At 49.4% G+C, this 6,000-nt stretch overlaps 1 protein-coding gene across 1 annotated transcript in view; it reads left to right on the top strand.

Annotated features, from left to right (window-relative positions):
• Window positions 1-1,421: 1,421 nt before the first annotated feature.
• Window positions 1,422-6,000, top strand: part of LOC101069064 (cadherin-7) — a 73,309-nt gene continuing 68,730 nt past the window's right edge. Inside the window, exons 1-2 of the mRNA XM_029842980.1 lie at window positions 1,422-1,479; window positions 2,092-2,258. The gene's annotated coding sequence lies outside the window, so the exon portion shown is untranslated. The remainder of the gene's footprint in view (window positions 1,480-2,091; window positions 2,259-6,000) is intronic.

Genomic DNA, 6,000 nt, shown 5'->3' with positions numbered 1-6,000 from the left:
CTGCGAAACTTTGCGCGCTCATTTGCAAAGCTAGGTTAACTTTATGTAAACGAGATGCATCGGCGATACACCCGAGGCCCGGAAACCAGCTTTCTCTCCTCCTCCTCCCCCCCCCCACGACAGACGAGTGACAGCTATTTAAATGCAGACTGTCATTAACAAACACAACCCTGCGCGACACCTGCTTTAATCACGGCAACAAAGGCGCAGCGAGTGGCCGAGTAGGAGCCCTCGCCGTGTGATATTCAAATGACGGGGCGGCGCAACAAACAAAAACAACAACATCAAAGAATGGAGCGTGCGGGGAAGGTGGGGGGGGGGGGAGAGGAGCGCCGCGCCGCGGGCCTCCCGCCACCGCACTTAATCAGCTTCATCCTGAGAGTGATTAAAGCAGGAAGTCGCTACGTCGCTTAGCCTCGGAATCGTACGAGACTGCGGCGCGTATTCGGGGGTCTGGTCTTGTGCTGTCCACCATCTTGTTTGTCTTTGATCTTGTCCGTCTTTGTTCCCACACTCACTGAGGTGAAGCAGCCCTCTCCGAACCAGCTCGGGCTGCGCTCATCATTTAAACCAGGAAGGTCGCTGGGACGTAGCGTGCTGCACGCCTGCCAGGGCCCCTGAAAGCAGCACGCCACATTCATCCACATTATTTCCCGCCTCCTCCAGAGCGACCGTGTCGTGTTTGCGAGGAAATACCCCCATGAGCTCAGTAAATAACATCAAATGCGTCCCAGCGTCCGCTTTCGCTCATTAATCCATCAGTGGTGCGAGTTTTTTGGAGGCGCCCGAGCAAAACCCAGGTTCCCCCCCGCTTCGTTTTTGTCTCCGTGCGTTGCTTTTCTCATCGATCATTCGCGTAATTCCCCCATATGCATTTAAGCAAACCTGTCGGGACGCGTCCCAAACGGCGGCGAAGGCGAGCCTCCCCAGCTTCCCGCCACGTCTGATTCCCACGCATCGGCGGTTTGACTAATTCCTGGAGCGGGTGCTGCATCTGGGCAGCAAACACAGGCGAAAACACGCGGAGTGACTATCAGACATCTGCTGAGAGGCTAAATCAGCAGCCCTTTAATTACAGAAGCAGCCTGGCGGGGGAACGCCTACGGACGCGGCGTATAGCCTAGCCCAGGGACGACACGGGGATCTGTAAGGTCACGACATCGTTCAGGGATTTGTAAGAATAATAAATATTATTTTAATATCGATAATCAGAATTGGTGCAGCATCATCTTCAAAAGAGCTTTAGTCTTAATTCTAAAAGTATTTGAATTCAAGTCGTGAACTATGTTATTTATAGTTTTATATGTGCATTAATCTGTACATGGACCCCCCCTAAAGACACCTTTGAAGGATACCAGCACCCCCTTTTTTAAGCCGTCTCATGGTTCGGTCCAGAACCTTTGTATTCTGGGGGGGAGGAAGGTTCCGAGGGGGAAGGTTTTGACCTGCGCACCTGTTGAGGAGGTCTTCAATAAACAGGTAGGACGGCTCAATTTATGCTAATTTATTCAATTCAGACGCCGTAAATTTAAAATGTAACTACTTAACTTTCAGCTAAACGGCGCGATTAGCAAAATAATAGTTTACTAATAATCTGCTGGGACGAAACTATTAAAACTGTGACCTGTAGGAGCATTTGGACATAAAGATAACTACTAGCAGGAAAGAGGCTAACTTTGCTAACATAACTAAAAAGTGTTTTCTACGGTTTGTCACCTGCAACAGTGACATTTTCCTGTGTTAAATGTGGTAGCAAATTATGACAAAAACTAAGGCTAATCCCACACTTTATTTTTTTTTAAAATTTTGCTAGTAATAATAAAGTTGTACTAAAAGGCGTTGATTGGCCTTTTCCACAGTTCTTTAGCTTTACGGATCGGCTAATTTGGCCTTTTCACGTCCCAGACTTGAAATACTTCCATGTTCTCTGTCAGAAATTCTCTCCCCTCTAAGATTAGACCTTCGGAAGGCTTCAGTCGTGACAGTGAATGATGGCTTTATTTAAATCCATAATACTTTTAATAAATGGAGTACAGGGTGCACAGTGAACTCATAAGACATGATTAAATACCCAGCTCCCTTGTTAATTAGATTCCTTCAGGTGTTAACTGCAAATGCCAACCCTCCCAGAACGCAGCGGCGGTGACGGCTGAGCGAGGATGCTGGACTGTAAAGAGGCCACGGAGAAATCTCCTTCATATGGACCCGCCGAGCCGCCATAAGACCCGGATTTGGGGGCTTTTCTTCGCGGCATCCAGGTGACATTTGAGAATAGCGCACGTGACAGCCGCTCTCATATGAAGCCATTGATCTGAAGGCGGTGAATAATATTTGCTCCAATTTATCTCTGGTGGAATTAGAAAGGAGTAATTCAGGCAGGACACGGGTACCCATGGGTGCAGTTCACCCCCCCCCCCCTCCCCCATCACCCTTGAGTGTTTATGAAATAATAAACAGGAAAAATAGACTTGCTCTTTCAGGCGGAAAGCGTGGAGCGACTTTGAATGGTAAATACCAGCCTGGCTATTTCTGGACACCTTTCTCTGGTGCGTGTTGCATTCAGGCGCGCGCGGCCTCCTCGGCGCTCTTTTTCTTCTGCTGAACTCCGGCATCGGAATTCTCTTTCAGCCTTGAGTAAATTGAATGTGTGCAGCGAGGCCACGCGCAACGAGGGGGAGGGGCGGTGAGTTAGCTGTGGCTTTGGTTATTGAGGAAGAACGGTGATTGGGGAGGGTCTACGGCGAGCCCAGAGGGACACATTTAAACGTCCCAGGAGCCAAATACGCATAAACATTAGTTGTAAGTGTAAGGAATGAGGCGGGATGCTAGGACGCTGCTCAGCCAGCTTCCTAAAGACGCTCAAAATGGAGGGGGGGGGGGGGGGGGTGGTTCTATGTGAACATAGGACGGTGATAAACAGCAGAGTTTACTTCCTGTTCCTCGTCTACTCCCTCAAACTCGGCGTTTCAGGTCTCGACCTCGGCCGCTCATCAGGACGCCGGAACAAACGGGAGCCGCGGTGGCTGGTTGCTCGGAAGATTCGGGACTTCTGAAACTCTCCGGGGTTTGAAGGAAATAATTGATTTTTGCCAAGAGGCTCAGAAGAGAGCGAGCTTTGTAAATATAAAGATCTGGCACTTGGCCAATTAGCAGCCTGACTTCAGATCCTTCCACATTTCCACCGCGAGTGAAGCTAAAATCAAACTAATACGAGCGATATTTTTGTTTTATTTAGCGAAGCGATTCTTGAATTCTGTCGTTCTGGGGTCCAGATTGATGAGGGCATGTTGCGTTTTTCACTTCAGCGCAACACAACCTGAAAACTTCTGCTGCTCGGGTGTTTTTAGCGTCTCTAAATAACTTGAGCTCGCAGGAAAGTATTAAAAACTGCACATTTCCTTTGGCATTTACTTCAAATACGCATATTTTTAGCCCCTCTCTCTTTTACCTCGAAAGCAGGCGCGACTTACACAGAAATTAGCTGTTTGGCGGCGCCATCTCCTGCGACTTCTACACCTACTTTTTTAGCAACATATATTATTGAGCTTCAAAGGGTTTTGTCAGCATATTTATAATAATCCTGATCGTTCCATTGGGGGTGAATATCATTATGCGGGGAGGGGGGGGGGGGTGGTGTCTTGTCTTACATAAAAGAAAATATTAATAACCGTCTCAGCGCTGGTCACTTAGCATGCTGTTATGGGTTTAAAACAGGTCCCAGTAGAAACATCTGCCAAGCGCAGCAGTGAGCAGATAAACTGGCTTCTGCTCTAGCAGAATTTGTTGCATTATTCAGGCTCCAGGGAAGCGACACTCCTCTTCCCTTCACTTTCCTCTTCCTCCTTGATGGATGCTAAACACGGTCATTTACCACCGCTTCCAACTGCGGCTATTCCGCCGCGCTGTTGTGTTTGCTCGCCCGTCTCCTTCATCGCCTCTTGTTTGCAAAGCCGGTACCGGAGCCGGCGGCGGCTCCGGGAGGCAGCGCCGACGTGACATGTTGGGTTTATCAAAAGTTGAAGCGGCGGCAGAGCGGCGGCCATTTTCAGCGCTGATGTTTTAGTCAGCGGAGTGGCTTTTCCTCTGTAATTAAACGGCTACTTAAGCAGCGGCGTTTGTCCGGAGGGATGAAGGGTTTCCTGCCTTGTGCTCTCCTGGATTATTGTGTTCTTTCATCCACGCCACCTCGCCACCACACATGAAACCATCTGTTAAGTTCTGGACACAATCCACTTTAAAAGATTAGCCCATGTGGCGCTAGCGGCCTCGTGCGATCAGCTTCGACCATCTGTCTGGAGAACGGTCGGCAGGTCTCAAATCGTGATGAAATTATGTCTTGAAAGTGAAAGAGAAGCAAATCGTCACCAACAAACGGGCTCCGCTCCTGTTACGCAACACGTTTAAGGAGAATCTTCCTTTGGAGAAGGCGTTCGGAGCGTTGGGGGAGCGAGCCGCCGCCGCCATCGCCGCCGCCGCCGCCGCTCCAGCCGACACGAGTCGGATTTATGAGGGATGATTTAGGAGATAAAAACGGGATGTTCTACATTTTAGCGCGTACATATCCATTTATGTAATTAACTAGGAGTGCTCCCGTTAGCAACAACGGTTAATAAGCTGCGGCGGGAGAGCGGGCAGGCAGGTGAACCCGTGGCCCCGGAGATGTTAAACACAGATGAATAGATGCGGCGGCGCACACACACACCAGTAAATCAGACGGAATGAGCGGCGGAACAGGAGGCAAATGGGCCTCGCGGTTAAAACCTCAATATCGCGTAAATGGACGCGGCTCTCATAGATATTGAAAACTGGTAACCTTGCCACTGCAATCTCCCGTTTTTCTATCGCTCACGCCGCCGCCGCACATTTACAGGCCGGCGCCATCTTCAGGTCCACTTTAGCCTTCAAACCCCTCCGTGTGCGGCGCGGCCGTAACGGCCGGCTGGATAAATTAATGTATGTTTTAATAGCCTCGGTAACAAGATGGTGGAAACAATATATTACATCTTCCCGAGCTCAATTATCCCGCCAGAGGCAGAGGGCTTGGAGCAGGCGGGAGGCACCGACCTCCTGAACTCCTGTAAAGGTGGAGATTTAACGGATGTTTGACAGGAGCTTTGACGTACAGCTACGTTTTAAGGCTAACCTACTTAGATCACACTCTGTCGCGCGGCGCTCCGACACTCGTCAAACCTCGGCTTTGAACGAGCCTCAAGCGGCGTCGCCCGTCACGGCGAGATTGAGCGTCTCTGCCCATCGTCTCGCCGAGAATGTTCTGAGCCGAGAGTCAGAAACCAGATGGAAATGGGAGGTTAGCCTCGGAGCTGGAAACTAGCATCTCCAGCGGGCTAACAACAGAACAATAATCTGAATAGTGCCGCCCCACTGCGGGCTTATTTATTCTCTCCTCACCACTGCCAACCATCATTAGAATTTATTCTAAACACAACTGCACCAGAGAGAATAGGGAATAATTAGCCTGTTTGATGCTAGAAATACCCATTTTACATTCTTAATGAAAGAAAAACAGAGCAGAAAGTGGAAGCTGAGCGCTCTTCACGACATTTGCTGCTAATTTCCAAACGCGTTCCTGACTGTATTTAGCAGAGAAACGCACTTTAAAAGAAGTCGATCCTCACGTAAACGCCTCTGACCTCACGCTGATTATATTCTCCTGAACTCCTCTTATTATTTCCTCATATCTGCTTTAGAAGCTGACATTTGCCGTGGATTTTTATTTAAAATGTGTGTTCGGCTCTGAAAGACGGAGTCCAGAATAGAAGCACTTGACACTTTCATGGCGACACGCGTGTGAAAGTGGCCGCTCTCACGAGCCTTCGGCCCGACCCGGCTGCAGCCTCCCGGCCTTTTTCTCTGCTTTAAATAATGAAACTGGTGTTTTGCCTCTCAGCTCAGGACTTCACAGCCCAGACCAAGAGGGGTTTTTTAAAGAACATTTTCATGCTGACGGAGTCGGGCAGGAATACCGCACCAGGATGAGCT

Source organism: Takifugu rubripes, chromosome 10, assembly GCF_901000725.2.
Source record: "Takifugu rubripes chromosome 10, fTakRub1.2, whole genome shotgun sequence".
In the NCBI taxonomy this organism is placed as follows: Eukaryota; Metazoa; Chordata; class Actinopteri; order Tetraodontiformes; family Tetraodontidae; genus Takifugu; species Takifugu rubripes.
The sequence above is the reverse complement of the archived record's forward strand: the minus strand, read 5'-3'. Positions and strand labels throughout refer to the sequence as shown.